At 42.1% G+C, this 20,994-nt stretch overlaps 1 long non-coding RNA gene across 1 annotated transcript in view; it reads left to right on the forward strand.

Annotated features, from left to right (window-relative positions):
- LOC133537349 (uncharacterized) overlaps positions 1–20,994 on the forward strand; it is a 57,572-nt gene that overhangs the window by 1,749 nt on the left and 34,829 nt on the right. The window contains exons 2-3 of the long non-coding RNA XR_009802670.1: positions 6,758–6,816; positions 6,900–7,007. This is a non-coding gene — a long non-coding RNA (uncharacterized LOC133537349). The remainder of the gene's footprint in view (positions 1–6,757; positions 6,817–6,899; positions 7,008–20,994) is intronic.

A 20,994-nucleotide genomic window follows, 5' to 3' on the forward strand; every position in this document is an offset into this window, starting at 1 on the left:
CAACCCCAAAAGGGAATAAGCGGTAGAAAATGGATGGATAGTAACATTTCAGAAATCCTTTATAAATATATTTATTGAATAATATTTCAACAAAACATGAATGTAAGTTCATAAATTGGGAAAAGAAATACAACAATGCAATATTCAGTGTTGGCAGTTAGATTTTTTTGTGGACATAAATATTGATGTTAAAGATTTCTTTTTTTGTGAAGAAATGTTTAGAATCAAGTTCATGAATCCAGATGGATCTCTATTACAATCCCCAAAGAGGGCACTTTAAGTTGATGATTACTTCTATGTGTAGAAATCTTTATTTATAATTGAATCACTTGTTTATTTTTCAACAAGTTTTTAGTCATTTTTATGTATATTTTCCCAAATAGTTCAAGAAAGACCACTACAAATGAGCAATATTTTGCACTGTTATACAATTTAATAAATCAGAAACTGATGACATAGTGCTGTATTTTACTTCTTTATCTCTTTTTTTCAACCAAAAATGCTTTGCTCTGATTAAGGGGTACTTGAATTTAAAAAATGTTCACAGGGGGTACATCACTGAAAAAAGGTTGAGAACCGCTGCCTTATTCTAGCGCTCATTTCATCCATCTAGCTCAGGGGTGTCAAACTCAAATACAAAGTGGGCCAAAATTCAAAACTGAACAAAGCCGCGGGCCAAAGTTGAACAACTTAATCTTTTAATAGGGACCCAAACAAGTTTTGCATTGAATATTTAACAAACAAGGTTTACATAACTGTATAGTGACATGCAAAATCGAGTTTTGTTGGTAGCAGGGGTGTATATTGTAGCGTCCTGAAAGAGTTAGTGCTGCAAGGGGTTCTGGGTATTTGTTCTGTTGTGTTACAGTGCGGATTTTCCTCCGAAATGTGTTTTTCATTCTTGTTTGGTGTGGGTTCACAGGGTGGTGTAACTGTGTTAAAGTTGTTTAAACGGCCACCCTCAGTGTGACCTGTATGGCCGTTGACCAAGTATGCGTTGCATTCACTTGTGTGTGTGTAGAATCCGCATATATTACGTGACTGGGCCGGCACGCTGATTGTATGGCGGAAACGCGGACATGACGACAGGTTGTAGAGGACGCTAAAAGCAGTACCTTTAAGGCACGCCGCCGATATTGTTGTCCGAGTGGAAATCGGGAGAAATTTGGGCGAATGGTTGCCCCGGTAGATTTTCGTGGGGTGGGGGGGCACTGAAATTCGGGAGTCTCCTGGGAAAATCGTGAGGGTTGGCAAGTATTAGAATTAACGGTGAATGCACCGCCACTGTATATAAGTGGCGGGCCAGCTCTAATGTTAATTTAATATTGTCTCAAGGGCCAAAATAAATTACATAGCGGGCCAAATTTGGCCCGCGGGCCAGAGTTTGACACCCATGATCTAGCTCATCTTTTCAAGTCAGCAGTTTCAAATCAATTTAGTATGCTCTCTGGTGATCGGTGTTAAACAGTACATACTCGTGTTGTCCCGATACCGGTACCAAAATTATTTGGTACTTTTCTAAATAAAGTTGAACACAAAACTTTTTATCCATCCATCATCTTCCGCTTATCCGAGGTCGGGTTGCGGGGGCAGCAGCCTAAGCAGGGAAGCCCAGAATTCCCTATCTCCAGCCACTTCGTCTAGCTCTTCCCGGGGGATCCCGAGGCGTTCCCAGGCCAGCCGGGAGACATAGTCTTCCCAACGTGTCCTGGGTCTTCCCCGTGGCTTCCTACCAGCTGGACGTGCCCTAAACACCTCCCTAGGGAGGCGTTCGGGTGGCATCCTGACCAGATGCCCGAACCACCTCATCTGGCTCCTCTCGATGTGGAGGAGCAGCGGCTTTACTTTGAGTTCCTCCCGGATGGCAGAGCTTCTCACCCTATCTCTAAGGGAGAGCCCCGCCACACGGCGGAGGAAACTCATTTCGGCCGCTTGTACCCGTGATCTTATCCTTTCGGTCATGACCCAAAGCTCATGACCATAGGTGAGGATGGGAACGTAGATCGACCGGTAAATTGAGAGCTTTGCCTTCCGGCTCAGCTCCTTCTTCACCACAACAGATCGATACAACGTCCGCATTACTGAAGACGCCGCACCGATCCGCCTGTCGATCTCACGATCCACTCTTCCCCCACTCGTGAACAAGACTCCTAGGTACTTGAACTCCTCCACTTGGGACAGGGTCTCCTCTCCAACCCGGAGATGGCACTCCACCCTTTTCCGGGCGAGAACCATGGACTCGGACTTGGAGGGGCTAATTATCATTCCGGTCGCTTCACACTCGGCTGCAAACCGATCCAGTGAGAGCTGAAGATCCCGGTCAGATGAAGCCATCAGGACCACATCATCTGCAAAAAGCAGAGACCTAATCCCGTGGCCACCAAACCGGATCCCCTCAACGCCTTGACTGCGCCTAGAAATTCTGTCCATAAAAGTTATGAACAGAATCGGTGACAAAGGACAGCCTTGGCGGAGTCCAACCCTCACTGGAAACGTGTCCGACTTACTGCCAGCAATGCGGACCAAGCTTTTTATTATTGGCTTTATTTTAGAACACATCTTAGGGTACATTGAACAAGTTTGTCCGTAAATAAAATAGTGAACATACAAGACAACTTAAAGGCCTACTGAAAGCCACTACTACCGACCACGCAGTCTGATAGTTTATATATCAATGATGATATATTAACATTGCAACACATGCCAATACGGCCGTGTTAGTTTACTAAATTGCAATTTTAAATTTGGCGCGAAGTATCCTGTTGAAAATGTCGCGGTATGATGACGTGTGCCCGTGACGTCACGGATTGTAGCGGACATTTTGACCCAGCACCGATCCCAGCTACAGGTCGTCTGCTTTAATCGCATACTTACACAGTATTCTGGACATCAGTGTTGCTGAATCTTTTGCAATTTGTTCAATTAATAATGGAGACGTCAAAGAAGAACGATGTAGGTGGGAAGCGGTGTATTGCGGCCGCCATTAGCAACACAAACACAGCCGGTATTTCCTTGTTTCCTTGTTTGGATTCCCGAAAGCTGACGGTGAAGCTTTACTATGGAATAGAGCGGTCAAGCGAAAATGGTTCGCTACCACATGTCAACCGGCAGGTTTCGGTGAGAAAATGGTGTAAATAAGTCGGCTCTTACCGTAGACATGAACGGAGAGTTTGCGTCGTTCTTCCTGCAGCTGCGAACTCTCTTGCCTCCTCCCACCGGCCGCCCCCGACCGTCGGATGCTTACACTGTGGAGGAGGGGAAAAAAATACATCTCAGCCCGGCTGGCTTGCCTCGTCGAGAAACGTGGCTTCCCACGGAGACACTGGCGGTCACCACACCCCTCCGACTTTCAGGTACGACTATATAATCTCACTAAAACACTAGTAACACAATAAACAGATAAGGGATTTTCCAGAATTATCCTAGTAAATGTGTCTAATAACATCTGATTCGCTCCCACTGTCCTCGTCTTTTTTTTTCTTCTTATCCTTCACTCTCACTTTCCTCATCCTCGCTCAAATTAATAGGGAAATTGTCGCTTTCTCGGTCTGAATCGCTCTCGCTGCTGGTGGCCATGATTGTAAACAATCTGAGGATGTGAGGAGCTCCACAACCTGTGACGTCACGCGCACATCGTCCGGTACAGGCAAGGCTTTTTTGTTGGCAACCAAAAGTTGCAAACTTTATCGTCAATGTTCTCTACTAAATCCTTTCAGCAAAAATATGGCAATATCGCGAAATGATCAAGTATGACACATAGAATGGACCTGCTATCCCCGTTTAAATAAGAAAATGTCATTTCAGTAGGCCTTTAAGTAAACAAACAAAGGCTCCTAATTTAGTCTGCTGACATGTGCAGTAACATATTGTGTCCTTTTTCATTCTAATATTTTGTCAACGTTATTAAGGACAAGTGGTAGAAAAGTAGTATACTAGTTAATTTACTGTTAATATCAATCAATCAATCAATGCTTATTTATATAGCCCTTAAATCACAAGTGTCTCAAAGGGCTGCACAAGCCACAACAACATCCGCGGTACAGGACCAACCTTGGAGAGGACCGCATATGTGGGCAACATATGCTACATCTGTAAGTGCAAGTTAAAGCTCTACTATGCAAAGCGAAAGCCATTTATCAACAACATCCAGAAACGCCGCCGGCTTCTCTGGGCCCGAGATCATCTAAGATGGACTGATGCAAAGTGGAAAAGTGTTCTGTGGTCTGATGAGTCCACTTTTCAAATTGTTTTTTGGAAATATTCGACATTGTGTCATCCAGACCAAAGGGGAAGCAAACCATCCAGACTGTTATCGACGCAAAGTTCAAAAGCCAGCATCTGTGATGGTATGGGGGTGCATTAGTGCCCAAGGCATGGGTAACTTACACATCTGTCAAAGCACCATTAATGCTGAAAGGTACATACAGGTTTTGGAACAACATACTGTATGCTGCCATCTAGGCGCCGACTTTTTCATGGACACCCCTGCTTATTTCAGCAAGACAATGCCAAGCCACATTCAGCACGTGTTACAACAGCGTGGCTTTGTAAAAAAAAGAGTGCAGGTACTTTCCTGGTCCAGACCTGTCTCCCATCGAAAATGTGTGGTACATTATGCAGCGTAAAATACGACAGCGGAGACCCCGGACTGTTGAACAACTGAAGCTCTACTTAAAACAAGAATGGGAAAGATTTTCAGTTTCAAAGCTTCAACAATTCGTTTCCTCAGTTCCCAAATGTTTATTGAGTGTTGTTAAAAGTAAAGGTGATGTAACACAGTGGTGAACATGCCCTTTCCCAACTACTTTGGCACATGTTGCAGCCATGAAATTCTAAGTTAATTATTGATTGAAAAAAAAAATTAAGTTTATGAGTTTGAACATCAAATATCTTGTCTTTTTAGTGCATTCAACTGAATATTGGTTAAAAATTATTTGCAAATCATTGTATTACGTTTATATTTACATCCAACACAATTTCCCAACTCATATGGAAACGGGGTTTGTAGATGCAGGAAATATCGCTCAAAGGAAGACAAACTGCTATAGGGAAATACCCAAAAAAGAGAAAAACCCACCAAAATAGGAGCGCAAGACAAGAACTAAAACACTACACACAGGAAAACAGCTAAAAACTAAAAATAAGTCACGTTATGATGTGACATCCCTAATTTGAGACAATAGCTATAATAATGCATGCTTTGTTATGTTTTTGTTTACTGTCAACTGAGTTAAAAAATGTTTTAATGATTTCTGCTGGTGGTGTGCCTGTGGATTTTTTCACCGCAAAAAATGTGCCTTGGCTCAAAGAAGGTTGAAAAATATAATAATCTATAGAGAACGTAAAAAAATTATTTAATGCACAAATGCATGTGTAATTGTATAATTATATTCCGTACAATTGACCACTAGATGGTAACACCCAAATAAGTGTTTCAACTTGTTTAAGTTGAGGTCCAGTTAATCAATTCATGGTGCTGCCTTTGTTTTGCACGTGACATCACGTCTCAGAATCAAGCAGTTGGCGGGGAAACAAGCAGTCAAGCACTGGTAATGTTACAACCGTCATGATCTGTGGTCTGGATCATGTTTTTGTTATTTACTGTTAGTTTTAAGACTCCATTAATTCCTGTTTTTGTGCAGCCTTGTTCGTTTTAGTTTCCATGGTGACTTATTAGTTTCACCTGCCTCTGGTGTTCGGGACACGCACCTGCTCTAATCAAGAGGACATTATTTAAGCCTGTCTTTGCCAGTCAGTCGTCCTGGAGTCATTACTTGCTTCATGCCATAGTTATGTTAATTAGTAGTTTCATGCTTGTTCATGCGATACCATAGTTCATGTTGCTCGTTTTCATGTCCGATTCCGAGTTCATGCTAGTTCTTCGTTTCATGCCGTGTCCAGGTAAGTCGTGTTTATTTCATGCCAAAATTTTGTGTTTGTTCCAAGCCATAGTTTATGCTAACGTTTCATGCTCTGTTTTGTGTTTGTTCCACGCCATAGTTTATTATGTTTGTTTCATGCCACCTTTTCGTGTTTGTTCCACCTCATAGTTTATGCTGTTTGTTTCATGCCACAGTTTCGTGTTTGTTCCACGCCATAGTTTATGCTGTTTGTTTCATGCCACAGCTCTGTGTTTGTTCCACGCCATAGATCATGCTGTTTGTTTCATGCCACCTTATCGTGTTTGTTCCACGCCATAGTTTATGCTGTTTGTTTCATGCCACAGTTTTGTGTTTGTTCCACACCATAGATTATGCTGTTTATTTATGCCACAGTTTTTGGTTTGTTCCACGCCATAGATTACGCTGTTTGTTTCATGCCACCGTTCCGTGTTTGTTCCCTGCCATAGTTTATGTTTGTTTACACCATGCCCTGCTTTGTACTTCGTTGAGTGTTAGTTGAATAATTAAATATGTTCCTACCTGCAAGCCGTGTCCGGAATAGTCCGTTTGCATCCCTGGAAGACAAACCTCGCAGTAAAGGCTTTACTTTTGAAAAATGCACTAGCTCCATGCTAACTCACATTGGATAATATAAAACCGTAACCCCCCCCCCCCCATCCCACACAAAAATAGGACAGCCTCTTCAACATCCATTATATCCATTTTTGAGCTGCAATTTAACAAGCGAACATTTTTAAATTGAAGAGCATTTAACATTGAGAGGTTAAATGCTCATTTTCTTCCTTGAGGCTCTTTAAAAACATGCTTTTTCCCTCATTCTTTACATCTCATGGGTGCTCTTCCTGTGGATTCAGATCCTGAAAGGTCGTGGAGCACCAAGACGCGGCACGACTGAGCAGGCTTATCGTGTCAGGTGAGGATCATCATGTTTGAGGCAGCAGCCTTGACCCAGTCAACCTGGACTAACACCTTTCTCCAATTCCATAAATCATGCAGGTGACTGATCTAAGAGGAGAGTTCAGAACAGGTGTCTGTCCTTATCTGTGATATTCTCCAGGTAAGCATGGGAGAGGACGGAGAGGAAGATGACGTGGACAGAATCAGGTAATTTTTAATAATCAATAGCAGCAGAGTTTTAAATAAGGCTAGTGCAGTTTGCTCAAAAGTTGCAAGGATATTAGTAGTGCTGCTTTTCATATTCATGCTTAAACGTCAAAATATTTTTTCTGGACAATTTAAAAAAAGTTTATTTGGTTCCATGATGGGCTTCACGGTGGCAGAGGGGTTAGTGCGTCTGCCTCACAATACGAAGTTCCTGCAGTCCTGGGTTCAAATCCAGGCTCGGGATCTTTCTGTGTGGAGTTTGCATGTTCTCCCCGTGAATGCGTGGGTTCCCTCCAGGTACCCCGGCTTCCTCCCACTTCCAAAGACATGCACCTGGGGATAGGTTGTTTGGCAACACTAAAAAATTGGCCCTAGTGTGTGAATGTGAGTGTGAATGTTGTCTGTCTATCGGTGTTGGCCCTGCGATGAGGTGGCGACTTGTCCAGGGTGTACCCCGCCTTCTGCCCGATTGTAGCTGAGATAGGCGCCAGCGCCCCCCGCGACCCCGAAAGGGAATAAGCGGTAGAAAATGGATGGATGGATGGTTCCATGATAGTGAATCCAAAGCGTATTTGGCAAAATACAGCCTTGATGCTGGAATTTTGCAACTTTTTCCACTCGTGGCTGCATACTGAAAAATCAAAGGATGCAGGCATTTTCAAAACCTGTACTAGGGATTTTTTATTTATTTAAAAAAAAAAAACGATTTGTGTTACATTTGTCCGTTGTTTATCACGGCCAATTGGTTTCAGGCCTGTCTGCAGTAAAATCATTTCTGCAAGATAGTTGTTTACGACTTTCTAGATATGTTTTTTAACACAATAAGAGCCCTCTAAACATGAAAAACCACACCCATATAGTTACCTTTACACTCATTTCACCCAACATAGTGTACTAGCCTTGAGTGTGTTCTACTGTAAATCACAGTACTTACCAGTAGCCCGAAGGATCCTCCACGCGTCATCGGCTGTCACCCGGCCACTACAACACGGGCACGACATGGAAATACTTCATCACTTCCTGGGTAATTCCTCTAAGTTAGAACAGACTTTCCATGTGCTGAAACCACTGGCTTGTGTTGTTATGCAAAAATCTGCTACGATCATTAGCCGTTTTGTTAGTATTCTGTGTTGTTAGCATTGTGTGCCCTGGGCTGTCATTCCACATCACTCACAAGGCTCACCAATGTCTTATTGAGCTGTGTTATTGACAGTCTTCTGAATTACGCCACTACTAACTGTCAGGTTCAAACACTGATGACATCTATTAATCAGACAAGAAGCAAGGAACCATGCAGAGACAGAGTTCAATTTAGCTCATGAGGAGAATGCATGGAGCTGAACACTTAGTCACAGTCTCGCTCCACACTCTTGGGTTCAGCTCCCGCGTCCCTCTTTTTATTCAGAGTTCAATAGCCAACATTACTGAGGCCGCCTCTAAAAGGAGTGGTCACATATATTATGCAAAGCAGGTCCAGGACGCACAGTACATGACGGAATGGACTGGGGGACTTTGGGGGTTTTTGCCTTGTCCCTGCTTCGTCTGCATGTTGTCATCTTATCTTCGTTCAGGTCCTTGAAGTCCTTTGCAGTTAGCGGGCTAAAACAAAGATAACATATGTGACTGAGGCTATCGTTTGCAGTTAGCGGGCTAAAACAAAGATAACATATGTGACTGAGGCTACTCCTCAGACAAGAAGTTTTGTCCTTGCATAGATTACAAAAAGTCTAACTTGAGCACAATAGCTAATAACTAAAGCAACAGACTTTAAGCATACTAAAGTTAGTGGGATAATATATGCATAATTATTCTAGCACTAACATTGTTGCTTTTACTAGTAACCAGTAATATAATCATCGTAATTTTCCGAATATAAGCCGCTACTTTTTTCCTACGCTTTGAATCCTGTGGCTTACAAAGCAGTGTGGCTAGTTTATATGTTATGTTCGCTAGTGGTTGTAAGGTTTTGTATTCAATAAATAGTTTTCAACACAGACAGAGACACCGGAAAGGTGTGTTATTGTCTGTGCTATCTTTTGGACGACTTTGCTTACTGCAGGTGCTAGGGCAGGGGTCGGGAACCTTTTTGGCTGAGAGAGCCATGAAAGCCAAATATTATAAAATATATTTCCGAGAGAGCCATATAAATATTTTTTAACACTGAATACAAATGTGTGCATTTTTAAGTAAGACCAACATTTTAAGAATATAATAAGTATCTTCTTCTTTTTAATAACATTGTTATTCTGATGCTAATGAATAAAATAGTTCTTACCATTAATGCGACTTCTTGAACAGGAACGGTAGAAAACGGATGGATGGATTAAAATGCATGAGAATGTTTTATATTTTGAACGTTATTTTTAACACTGTGATTACCAGCGGAATTATTCATTACTTATCGCTGTGTTTTTCTATAGTGTGCCGTGAGATACAGTCTGGTGTGTTGTGGCAGAGATTATGTAATTTCACCTAATTGGGTTGATAATATTTTTTGCAAACCTGGAACTATAATTCAAAAATGTGCTGTTATTGAGTGTCTGTGCTGTCTAGAGCTCGGCAGAGTAACCGTGTAATACTCTTCCGTATCAGTAGGTGGCAGCAGGTAGCTAATTGCTTTTGTAGATGTCGGGAACATGGTTCGTCGTGATCACAATATGCGGGAGGCAGCATGTAGGTAAAAAGGTATCCAACACTTAAACCAAACATAAACAAAAGGCGAGTGCCGCTAAGAAAAGGCATTGTAGCAAAACAAAACTAAAACTGAACTGGCTGCAAAGTAAACAAAAACAGACAGCAAAGACTTACAGTGTGCGGAGCAGACGGCGTCCACAAAGTACATCCGTACATGGCATGACAATCAACAATGTCCACACAAAGAAGGAGTGCGTCCGCACAACTTAAATAGTCTTGATTGTAAAAACAAAGCACGTGCGATGAATAGCATTCAAGGAGGACATGAAACTGCTACAGGAAAATGCCAACAAAAGAGGAAACGCCACCAAAATAGGAGCGCAAGTCACACAGGAAAACACCGAAAAAACTCAAAATAAGTTACGGCTTGACAGTACACCTACATAGAGACAAGAGCTAGTGCGAGAACATTTTTTTTTGTCAATATCGGCTACTGAGTTTAATCTGTTTTTATGTTTTCTGCTGGTGGTGCTTTTAAAGACACATACACACACTCTGGTCTTGTGAAACATTGCAAGATATTTGAAGGGTTTTTTTCAAGTATCGAAATAATTGCTCCCTTTATTAATGATTTAAAGAGTAATTCAATTAGTAACAAAATACTTTTTTGGCATAGTAACAAGTAACTATAATTTAATACTTTTTTAAAGTTATTTTCCGAGCATTTGTTATTGATGTTGAAGATGAAGTGCATCTTAAATTAACAGCATTTTCCTGACAGCTGATAGCAGTCTTGTTAGAATTAAGTGCCGCGCCGGTGTCAAAGGCTTATCGATGTGAAGATGTGGTATTGATGAGGCATATTGATTGATTGATTGAAACTGACATTTTAACTCATAATCAGGACTCTTTATCTCTTAATTATGACTCTTTATCTCATAACTTGGACTTTTGTATCTCATAATTTTGATGATGACCTTTTTTTAAATCTCATAATTGTGATATACTATTGGCGTATTTAAAAAAAAAAATAATAATAATAACCAGAGCGCTCCTGTCATATTAAGGATCTTTGTTTTTTGCAGTAGGTGCAGAGACGGCGTGGCGCAGTGGGAGAGTGGCCGTGCACAACCCGAGGGTCCCTGGTTCAAATCCCACCTAGTACCAACCTCGTCACGTCCGTTGTGTCCTGAGCAAGACACTTCACCCTTGCTCCTGATGGGTGCTGGTTGGCGCCTTGCATGGCAGCTCCCTCCATCAGTGTGTGAATGGGTAAATGTGGAAGTAGTGTCAAAGCGCTTTGAGTACCTTGAAGGTAGAAAAGCGCTATACAAGTACAACCCATTTATCGTTTATCATTTAAAAATCCCCCAATTATAAAACAAAAACAAAAAAATCGAAATTATGAGATAAAACAATCGAAACTATGATATAAAAAGTCATAATCATGAGATTAAAAAGTCATAATTATTAATGTACTCGCAATCCATGTCTGAATAAACAGGAGATGTCATGCCACTGTCATCATTTCGCTTTTTTAATCTCATAATTACTATTTTTTATTTCATGATGATGATTTTTAATCTCATAATTTGACATTTTGTCTCATTAATTTAGACTTTTTATTCGGTAATCACGACTTTATATTTTATCATTATGACTTTTTATCTCTTTGATTGATTGATTGAAACTTGTATTAGTAGATTGCACGGTACAGTACATTTTCCGTACAATTGACCACTAAATGATAACACCCAAATAAGTTTTTCAACATGTTTGAAGATGAAGCGCATTAAAAAGTTTGGTAAACTTTAGTATGGGGATCCTGTTGCAATCTGCTGCTCAGATCTACACTATTTATTTTTCCATTTTGTATATTTCTCCGACTCCTTATTTCCTGTTTGCTTTGTCACCATGGTCACTCATCAGTCCACCTGCTAGTCTCGCCCCGCACACCTGCTACTAATTATCACCCACCTATTTAAGCCAGTCTTCTCTGTTCATTCGGTCTGGGTTCATAGTTTGCTTTCACGCCACTGTACGTCAGGATTTTGATCATTTGCTTTCTCGCAAGTATTTCTATTCTCGCTAGCTTCTCACGCTAAGCCACTTGTTTTGTCCAGTTTACATACTGATGATTTGTTTTCTCTTTTGTGCCAACGCGCTATTTAAGTTTGTCTATTTTTACTTCCTAGTTTTCATACTAGCGTTTTTGGTTTGCCTTTTTATTAGCTCCAGTATTTCTGTTCAGAGCTCCCTTTTTTGTTAAATAAATATTTCAAGATCCTACCTTTGTTGTGTTCACGTCAACGCATCCTCGAGGGAATCGAACTCGGCATCACAATGCCCACCAGTCCTCACAAATCCTATTGTAAGTAACAAAGACTTAATTTAGAGTTATTTGGACACTAGGGGAACATATAAGGGTTAGGGTTAGGGGTACTAATAAGCAATAATTCTGAGGTTATTGAGGGAAGACTCTTAGTTAATGGATTACTGGTTGTATAATAAGGCCATGCAGAATAAGGCATTAATAAGTACTTAATAATGACTAAATAAGAGCCAATATGTTACTAATTTGCATGTTAATAAGCAACTAATTATTGGTGAATATGTTCCCCATACTTAAGTGTTACCAAAAGATTTTTTTCTGCCAAAAGTTGTTCACCGTGACTGTCTTCCTCTGTGGGGCGGCATAGCTCGGTTGGTAGAGTGTCCGTGCCAGCAACTTGAGGGTTGCAGGTTCGATTCCCGCTTCCGCCATCCTAGTCACTGCCGTTGTGTCCTTGGGCAAGACACTTTACCCACCTGCTCCCAGTGGCACCCACACTGGTTTAAATGTAACTTAGATATTGGGTTTCGCTATGTAAAGCGCTTTGAGTCACTAGAGAAAAAGCGCTATATAAATATAATTCACTTCACTTCACTTCCTCGATTGCCTAGAAAATAACAATAAGTACAACGACACACAAATCAAAAAAGTATGCACATAAAACAAATAATGCATATCTAATGTTTCCCTCTTACACACATGGAAGAGGGATGTGTACCATGGCTATGAGTTGTTCTTTTCCCTTGGCCTCAGTCTGCACCCCCACTCCAGGGCCTAGGCTAAGATCGATTTTTTATTTTAATTTAATCTTCTATTTTTTTTCTCCCCCCCCCCCTTGTTTACCTGTATGTCATCTTTTTTGTAAGGGGCGCTGGAAGCCGGCAGACCCGTCAGCGATCCTGTTCTGTCTCCCTGTAATGTTTGTCTGATCTTGAATGGGATTGTGCTGAAAATTGTAATTTTCCTGAAGGAACTCTTCACCCTTGCTCCTGATGGGTGCTGGTTGGCGCCTTGCATGGCAGCTCCCTCCATCAGTGTGTGAATGTGTGTGTGAATGGGTAAATGTGGTAGTAGTGTCAAAGCGCTTTGAGTACCTTGAAGGTAGAAAAGCGCTATACAAGTACAACCCATTTATCATTTATTTATTATCTACTCTAATCTAATCTAATAATATGTATAACCTCAGTAGAAGCATTTAAGTCTCACCTTAAAACTCATTTGTATACTCTAGCCTTTAAATAGACTCCCTTTTTACACCAGTTGATCTGCCGTTTCTTTTCTTTTTCTTCTATGTCCCACTCTCCCTTGTGGAGGGGGTCCGGTCCGATCCGGTGGCCATGTACTGCTTGCCTGTGTATCGGCTGGGGACATTTCTGCGCTGCTGATCCGCCTCCGCTTGGGATGGTTTCCTGCTGGCTCCGCTGTGAACGGGACTCTCGCTGCTGTGTTGGATCCGCTTTGAACTGGACTCTCGCGACTGTGTTGGATCCATTATGGATTGAACTTTCACAGTATCATGTTGGACCCGCTCGACATCCATTGCTTTCCTCCTCTCCAAGGTTCTCATAGTCATCATTGTCACCGACGTCCCACTGGGTGTGAGTTTTCCTTGCCCTTATGTGGGCCTACCGAGGATGTCGTAGTGGTTTGTGCAGCCCTTTGAGACACTAGTGATTTAGGGCTATATAAGTAAACATTGATTGATTGATTGATTGATTGATAATACATAAATAAGACTTACGTTAACACTTGATTTTAGGCCACAATATGTTCGGAAATATTATAAAAAATAAATGCAAAATTTATAAATGTATAAAACATGTGATATTAAAAAAAGGCCATATTGCCCAGCCCTAATTACTGGTTTGCAAAAAATATTTTTAACCCAAATAGGTGAAATTAGATAATTTCCCACGGCCCACCAGACAATATCTCACGGTACACGAGTGTGCCACGGCACAGTGGTTGAAAAACACTGCTGTATATGACTAATTTAGGAAGTGTAGCGAAGCCGGCTTTTTTGAGGGGTAGTTTTTCAGCCTTTAATCTCTAGTAGCCACGAGTGTCGCCTTCAGGCAGTCATTCAGACACTTATTACGAGGTAAATTTGTGGCCTTGGCAAAGCGACACTGCCAGGACATCCCGAGCTTCTGGTGGACATCACACACTCTTTGCACTCCGAGTAACCCCTTAAGTACACTAAATTGTAGTCTGATACGTGCGTGTGTCACGCCATAAAGTGAGCGCGTCCATAACTACTACAGCAGATCTCAATGACTCCACCAGTTGGTGTGCGCTGCCGTGGAGTCCACTCGCATAAAACAAACAGATTCGCAAAGCGAAGGAGAAGCCGTGGACGTCCGGGTCCCAGAGTGAGGCAGGTGCGACGAGTCAAACCGTCAATCAGGGCCGCCACGAGCCAGCAGCCTCTTGGACGACTGCAGCATCTCGCTGGAAATTAATGCGAGTAGCAGATTGAAAAAAAACAAAAAAAAACAACAAACTCCTCATGAAAACAACCTTTCCGATCCAGCTTTCTTCAGCCTATTCTTGTAAAGAAAAAAAATATGTTTTTACAGGTGTCTCTCAATTTGGTCACTTTTTTTGTATTTTCGGAGGAAGTTGAGAATCATTTCTGAACGCTCCGCACTTCCATAAATCACATGGCTCCGAGCCCACCTCGACTAAAGGGCGGGGATACCTCGACCGGTTCTGCGGTTCCCTCAGGGATTTATTAGAACATGGAATTAATTGGTCGAAGCGGTTCGATAACATCTGTTTTCAAGGGCACCTAAAACGACAAGCGGCCCACCCTGTTGGTGCATACTTTCACAGGCTGCTGGCTTGCATAAGGTAATACGTGCTTGGAGACAAATGTTCCTACATCTTTTCCACATCTGGCCAGAGTTCAGGTTAGATTTCAGTGCACACCTGAGACCTGCTGGTTCCATTGACACATGCTTGAAGCTAAGTAGTAAGGGTGTTACCAATGAATACAACTTTCCATATTAGCTCATGTTTTTGTCTCCAGGTTGACGTATTGTCCAAGGCGTCCCGACCCAAAATGCTTCTTCTTTACATGTTAACCACTGTGCAGGGATAAAGAGATGCGGCGAAGGGCTTGAGTAAATTAAATAGCAACAGAAATATGCCAGTGATTCAAGCGAGTGCCAGGTCTTTTGTTAGTATGACAGCTTCCATCAAGGGATTTACAACCACTGTCTACCACAGCCTTTCCATCTAATCAGGCAGGAAAACAAATCAGAACATCTAAAATATACCATTCCTTTTTTGGCAGGTGGGGGACAACTGTAAGCTTTTGACACTAAATTGAGTGGCTTCTGTAATGACCTGTTGTCCGGGTCATGCTTTGTTGTCATTCTCGTAGGTTTTGTGTTTAGTTCTGTTTCTAGCGCTTCTTGCCGTTGTCAGGTTCAAACACGGATGATATCTATTAAACAAACAAGAAGCAAGGAGTCATGTAGAGACAGAGTTCAATCTGGCACAATGAGGAGGGACATTTGGGGCTGCACACTCAGTTACTGTCTCCCACCACGCTCTAAGGTCCAGTCCCACGTGCTCCTCTATTTATTTGGGAGGTCCCTGGTTACATCACTGAGGCTGCTTCTGAGAAAGGGGGGTAATTTCAGCAGCCCCATTTGGACACAATATATGATTATTCCGAAATTGACATTTTCAAATGCTTGAGTATACTATCAGATTGACACTAAATTGAGTGGCTTCTGTTATGAACTGTTGTCCGGGTCATGCTTTGTTGTCATTCTCGTAGGTTTTGTGTTTAGTTCTGTTTCTAGCGATTATTGCCGTTGTCAGGTTCAAACACAGATGATATCTAATAATCAGACAAGAAGCAAAGAATCATGTAGAGACAGAGTTCAATTTGGCACAATGAGGAGGGATATTTGGGGCTGCACACTCAGTTACTGTCTCCCACCACGCTCTAAGGTCCAGTCCCACGTGCTCCTCTATTTATTTGGGAGGTCCCTGGTTATATCACTGAGGCTGCTTCTGAGAAAGGGGGGTAATTTCAGCAGCCCCAGTTGGACACAATACATGATTATTCAGAAATGGACATTTTTAAATGCTTGAGTATACCATCAGATTGACATTAAATTGAGTGGCTTCTGTCATGACCTGTTGTCCGGGTCATGCTTTGTTGTCATTCTCGTAGGTTTTGTGTTTAGTTCTGTTTCTAGCGATTATTACCGTTGTCAGGTTCAAACACGGATGATATCTAATAATCAGACAAGAACCAAAGAATCATGTAGAGACAGAGTTCAATTTGGCACAATGAGGAGGGACATTTGGGGCTGCACACTCAGTTACTGTCTCCCACCACGCTCTAAGGTCCAGTCCCACGTGCTCCTCTATTTATTTGGGAGGTCCCTGGTTACATCACTGAGGCTGCTTCTGAGAAAGGGGGGTAATTTCAGCAGCCCCAGTTGGACACTATATATGATTATTCAGGAATTGACATTTTCAAATGCTTGAGTATACCATCAGATTGACATTAAATTGAGTGGCTTCTGTCATGACCTGTTGTCCGGGTCATGCTTTGTTGTCATTCTCGTAGGTTTTGTGTTTAGTTCTGTTTGTAGCGATTCTTGCCGTTGTCAGGTTCAAACACTGATGATATCTATTAAACAGACAAGAAACAAGGAATCATGCAGAAACAGAGTTCAATTCGGCACAATGAGGAAAGACATTTGGGGCAGCACACTCAGTTACTATCTCCCACCACGCTCTAAGGTCCAGTCCCACGTCCTCCTGTATTCATTTGGGAGGTCCCTGGTTACATCACTGAGGCTGCTTCTTAAAAAGGGGGGTAATTTCAGCAGCCCCAGTTGGACACAATGTATGATTATTCAGAAATTGACATTTTTAAATGCTTGAGTATACTATCAGATTGACACTAAATTGAGTGGCTTCTGTCATGACCTGTTGTCCGGGTCATGCTTTGTTGTCATTCTCGTAGGTTTTGTGTTTAGTTCTGTTTCTAGCGCTTCTTGCCGTTGTCAGGTTCCAACACGGATGATATTTATTAAACAGGCAAGAAGCAAGGAATCATGTAGAGACAGAGTTCAATTTGGCTCAATGAGGAGAGACGTTTGGGGCTGCACACTCAGTTACTATCTCCCACCACGCTCTAAGGTCCAGTCTCACGTGCTCCTCTATTTATTTGGGAGGTCCCTGGTTACATCACTGAGGCTGCTTCTTAAAAAGGGGGGTAATTTCAGCAGCCCCAGTTGGACACAATGTATGATTATTCAGAAATTGACATTTTTAAATGCTTGAGTATACTATCAGATTGACACTAAATTGAGTGGCTTCTGTCATGACCTGTTGTCCGGGTCATGCTTTGTTGTCATTCTCGTAGGTTTTGTGTTTAGTTCTGTTTCTAGCGCTTCTTGCCGTTGTCAGGTTCCAACACGGATGATATTTATTAAACAGGCAAGAAGCAAGGAATCATGTAGAGACAGAGTTCAATTTGGCTCAATGAGGAGAGACGTTTGGGGCTGCACACTCAGTTACTATCTCCCACCACGCTCTAAGGTCCAGTCTCACGTGCTCCTCTATTTATTTGGGAGGTCCCTGGTTACATCACTGAGGCTGCTTCGTAAAAAGGGGGGTTATTTCAGCAGCCCCAGTTAGACACAATATATGATTATTCAGAAATTGATTTTTTTAAATGCTTGAGTATACTATCAGATTGCCACTAAATTAAGTGGCGTATGTCATGACCTGTTGTCCGGGTCATGCTTTGTTTTCATTCTTGTAGGTTTTTTGTTTAGTTCTGTTTCTAGCCATTCTTGCCGATGTCAGCGCCAGACACTGATGATATCTATCAAACAGACAAAAAGCAAGGAATCAGGCAGAGACAGAGTTCAATTTGGCTCAATGAGGAGGGACATTTGGGGCAGCACACTCACTTATCATCTCCCACCACGCTCTAAGGTCCAGTCCCACGTGCTCCTCTATTTATTTGGGAGGTCCCTGGTTACATCACTGAGGCTGCTTCTTAAAAAGGGGGGTAATTTAAGCAGCCCCAGTTGGACACAATGTATGATTATTCAGAAATTGACATTTTTAAATGCTTGAGTATACTATCAGATTGACACTAAATTGAGTGGCTTCTGTCATGACCTGTTGTCCGGGTCATGCTTTGTTGTCATTCTCGTAGGTTTTGTGTTTAGTTCTGTTTCTAGCGCTTCTTGCCGTTGTCAGGTTCAAACACGGATGATATTTATTAAACAAACAAGAAGCAAGGAATCATGTAGAGACAGAGTTCAATTTGGCACAATGAGGAGGGACATTCGGGGCAGCACACTCACTTATCATCTCCCACCACGCTCTAAGGTCCAGTCCCACGTGCTCCTCTATTTATTTGGGAGGTCCCTGGTTACATCACTGAGGCTGCTTCTGAGAAAGGGGGTAATTTCAGCAGCCCCAGTTGGACACAATGTATGATTATTCAGAAATTGACATTTTTAAATGCTTGAGTATACCATCAGATTGACACTAAATTGAGTGGCTTCTGTCATGACCTGTTGTCCGGGTCATGCTTTGTTGTCATTCTCATAGGTTTTGTGTTTAGTTCTATTTCTAGCCATTCTTGCCGATGTCAGCGCCAGACACTGATGATATCTATCAAACAGACAAAAAGCAAGGAATCATGCAGAGACAGAGTTCAATTTGGCTCAATAAGGAGAGACGTTTGTGGCTTCACACTCACTTATCATCTCCCACCACGCTCTAAGGTCCAGTCCCACGTGCTCCTCTATTTATTTGGAGGTCCCTGGTTACATCACTGAGGCTGCTTCTTAAAAAGGGGGGTAATTTCAGCAGCCCCAGTTGGACACAATGTATGATTATTCAGAAATTGACATTTTTAAATGCTTGAGTATACTATCAGATTGACACTAAATTGAGTGGCTTCTGTCATGACCTGTTGTCCGGGTCATGCTTTGTTGTCATTCTCGTAGGTTTTGTGTTTAGTTCTGTTTCTAGCGCTTCTTGCCGTTGTCAGGTTCCAACACGGATGATATCTATTAAACAAACAAGAAGCAAGGAGTCATGTAGAGACAGAGTTCAATTTGGCTCAATGAGGAGAGACGTTTGGGGCTGCACACTCAGTTACTGTCTCCCACCATGCTCTAAGGTCCAGTCCCACATGCTCCTCTATTTATTTGGGAGGTCCCTGGTTACATCACTGAGGCTGCTTCTTAAAAAGGGGGGTAATTTCAGCAGCCCCAGTTGGACACAATGTATGATTATTCAGAAATTGACATTTTTAAATGCTTGAGTATACTATCAGATTGACACTAAATTGAGTGGCTTCTGTCATGACCTGTTGTCCGGGTCATGCTTTGTTGTCATTCTCGTAGGTTTTGTGTTTAGTTCTGTTTCTAGAGCTTCTTGCCGTTGTCAGGTTCAAACACGGATGATATCTATTAAACAAACAAGAAGCAAGGAGTCATGTAGAGACAGAGTTCAATTTGGCTCAATGAGGAGGGACGTATGGGGCTGCACACTCAGTTACTATCTCCCACCACGCTCTAAGGTCCAGTCCCACGTGCTCCTCTATTTATTTGGGAGGTCCCTGGTTACATCACTGAGGCTGCTTCTGAGAAAGGGGGTAATTTCAGCAGCCCCAGTTGGACACAATGTATGATTATTCAGAAATTGACATTTTCAAATGCTTGAGTATACTATCAGATTGCCACTAAATTGAGTGGCTTCTGTCATGACCTGTTGTCCGGGTCATGCTTTGTTGTCATTCTCGTAGGTTTTGTGTTTAGTTCTGTTTCTAGCCATTCTTGCCGATGTCAGCGCCAGACACTGATGATATCTATCAAACAGACAAAAAGCAAGGAATCATGCAGAGACAGAGTTCAATTTGGCTCAATGAGGAGGGACATTTGGGGCTGCACACTCACTTACCATCTCCCACCACGCTCTAAGGTCCAGTCCCACGTGCTCCTCTATTTATTTGGAGGTCCCTGGTTACATCACTGAGGCTGCTTCTTAAAAAGGGGGGTAATTTCAGCAGCCCCAGTTGGACACAATGTATGATTATTCAGAAATTGACATTTTTAAATGCTTGAGTATACTATCAGATTGACATTAAATTGAGTGGCTTCTGTCATGACCTGTTGTCCGGGTCATGCTTTGTTGTCATTCTCGTAGGTTTTGTGTTTAGTTCTGTTTCTAGCGCTTCTTGCCGTTGTCAGGTTCCAACACGGATGATATCTATTAAACAGGCAAGAAGCAAGGAATCATGTGGAGACAGAGTTCAATTTGGCTCAATGAGGAGGGACGTATGGGGCTGCACACTCAGTTACCATCTCCCACCACGCTCTAAGGTCCAGTCCCACATGCTCCTTTATTTATTTGGGAGGTCCCTGATTACATCACTGAGGCTGCTTCTAAAGGAAGGGGGTAATTTCAGCAGCCCCACTTGGAAACAATGTATGATTCTTCAGAAATGGAAATGTCGTGATATCGCCCTGTCTCTGCTTCGTCTGCGTCACGGTACTCGATGTTCTGATACGAAACGACTCACAATCTTGGATTGCCAGTTGTCCCTTTGCACAGATAGAGAAGTGCAGCGTCAGCACAATTAATACTAACTACAGCAACGGCCTTTAACCATAAGAGTTGTGTGATAACTTACACATAATTATTCTAACTGCCGTCCTTTGTTTACATTCTCGTTGCTAGGAGTACTTGAGCTCACACACCTGTTTCTGTTCGTTAATTAGTGTCTGCACCTGCTGCCATCCTTAATAACACACCCGTTTTACACCCAACTCGCCGTTCACTCGGCACAGGTCGATTGTTTGTTGTACATGATAGGTACGTTCACCTTTTGCTTACTGCTTGCTAATTGCAACTAGTTTTCGGGGGGAAAAAACGGAAATCAAATTTCTTATGAAAAAAAAAATCTTAAATCCCATTTTTGGTGGAAAAAAATACATTCATTCATCCAATTTCTACCGA

This window comes from Nerophis ophidion, linkage group LG18, assembly GCF_033978795.1.
Source record: "Nerophis ophidion isolate RoL-2023_Sa linkage group LG18, RoL_Noph_v1.0, whole genome shotgun sequence".
Taxonomy (NCBI): Eukaryota; Metazoa; Chordata; class Actinopteri; order Syngnathiformes; family Syngnathidae; genus Nerophis; species Nerophis ophidion.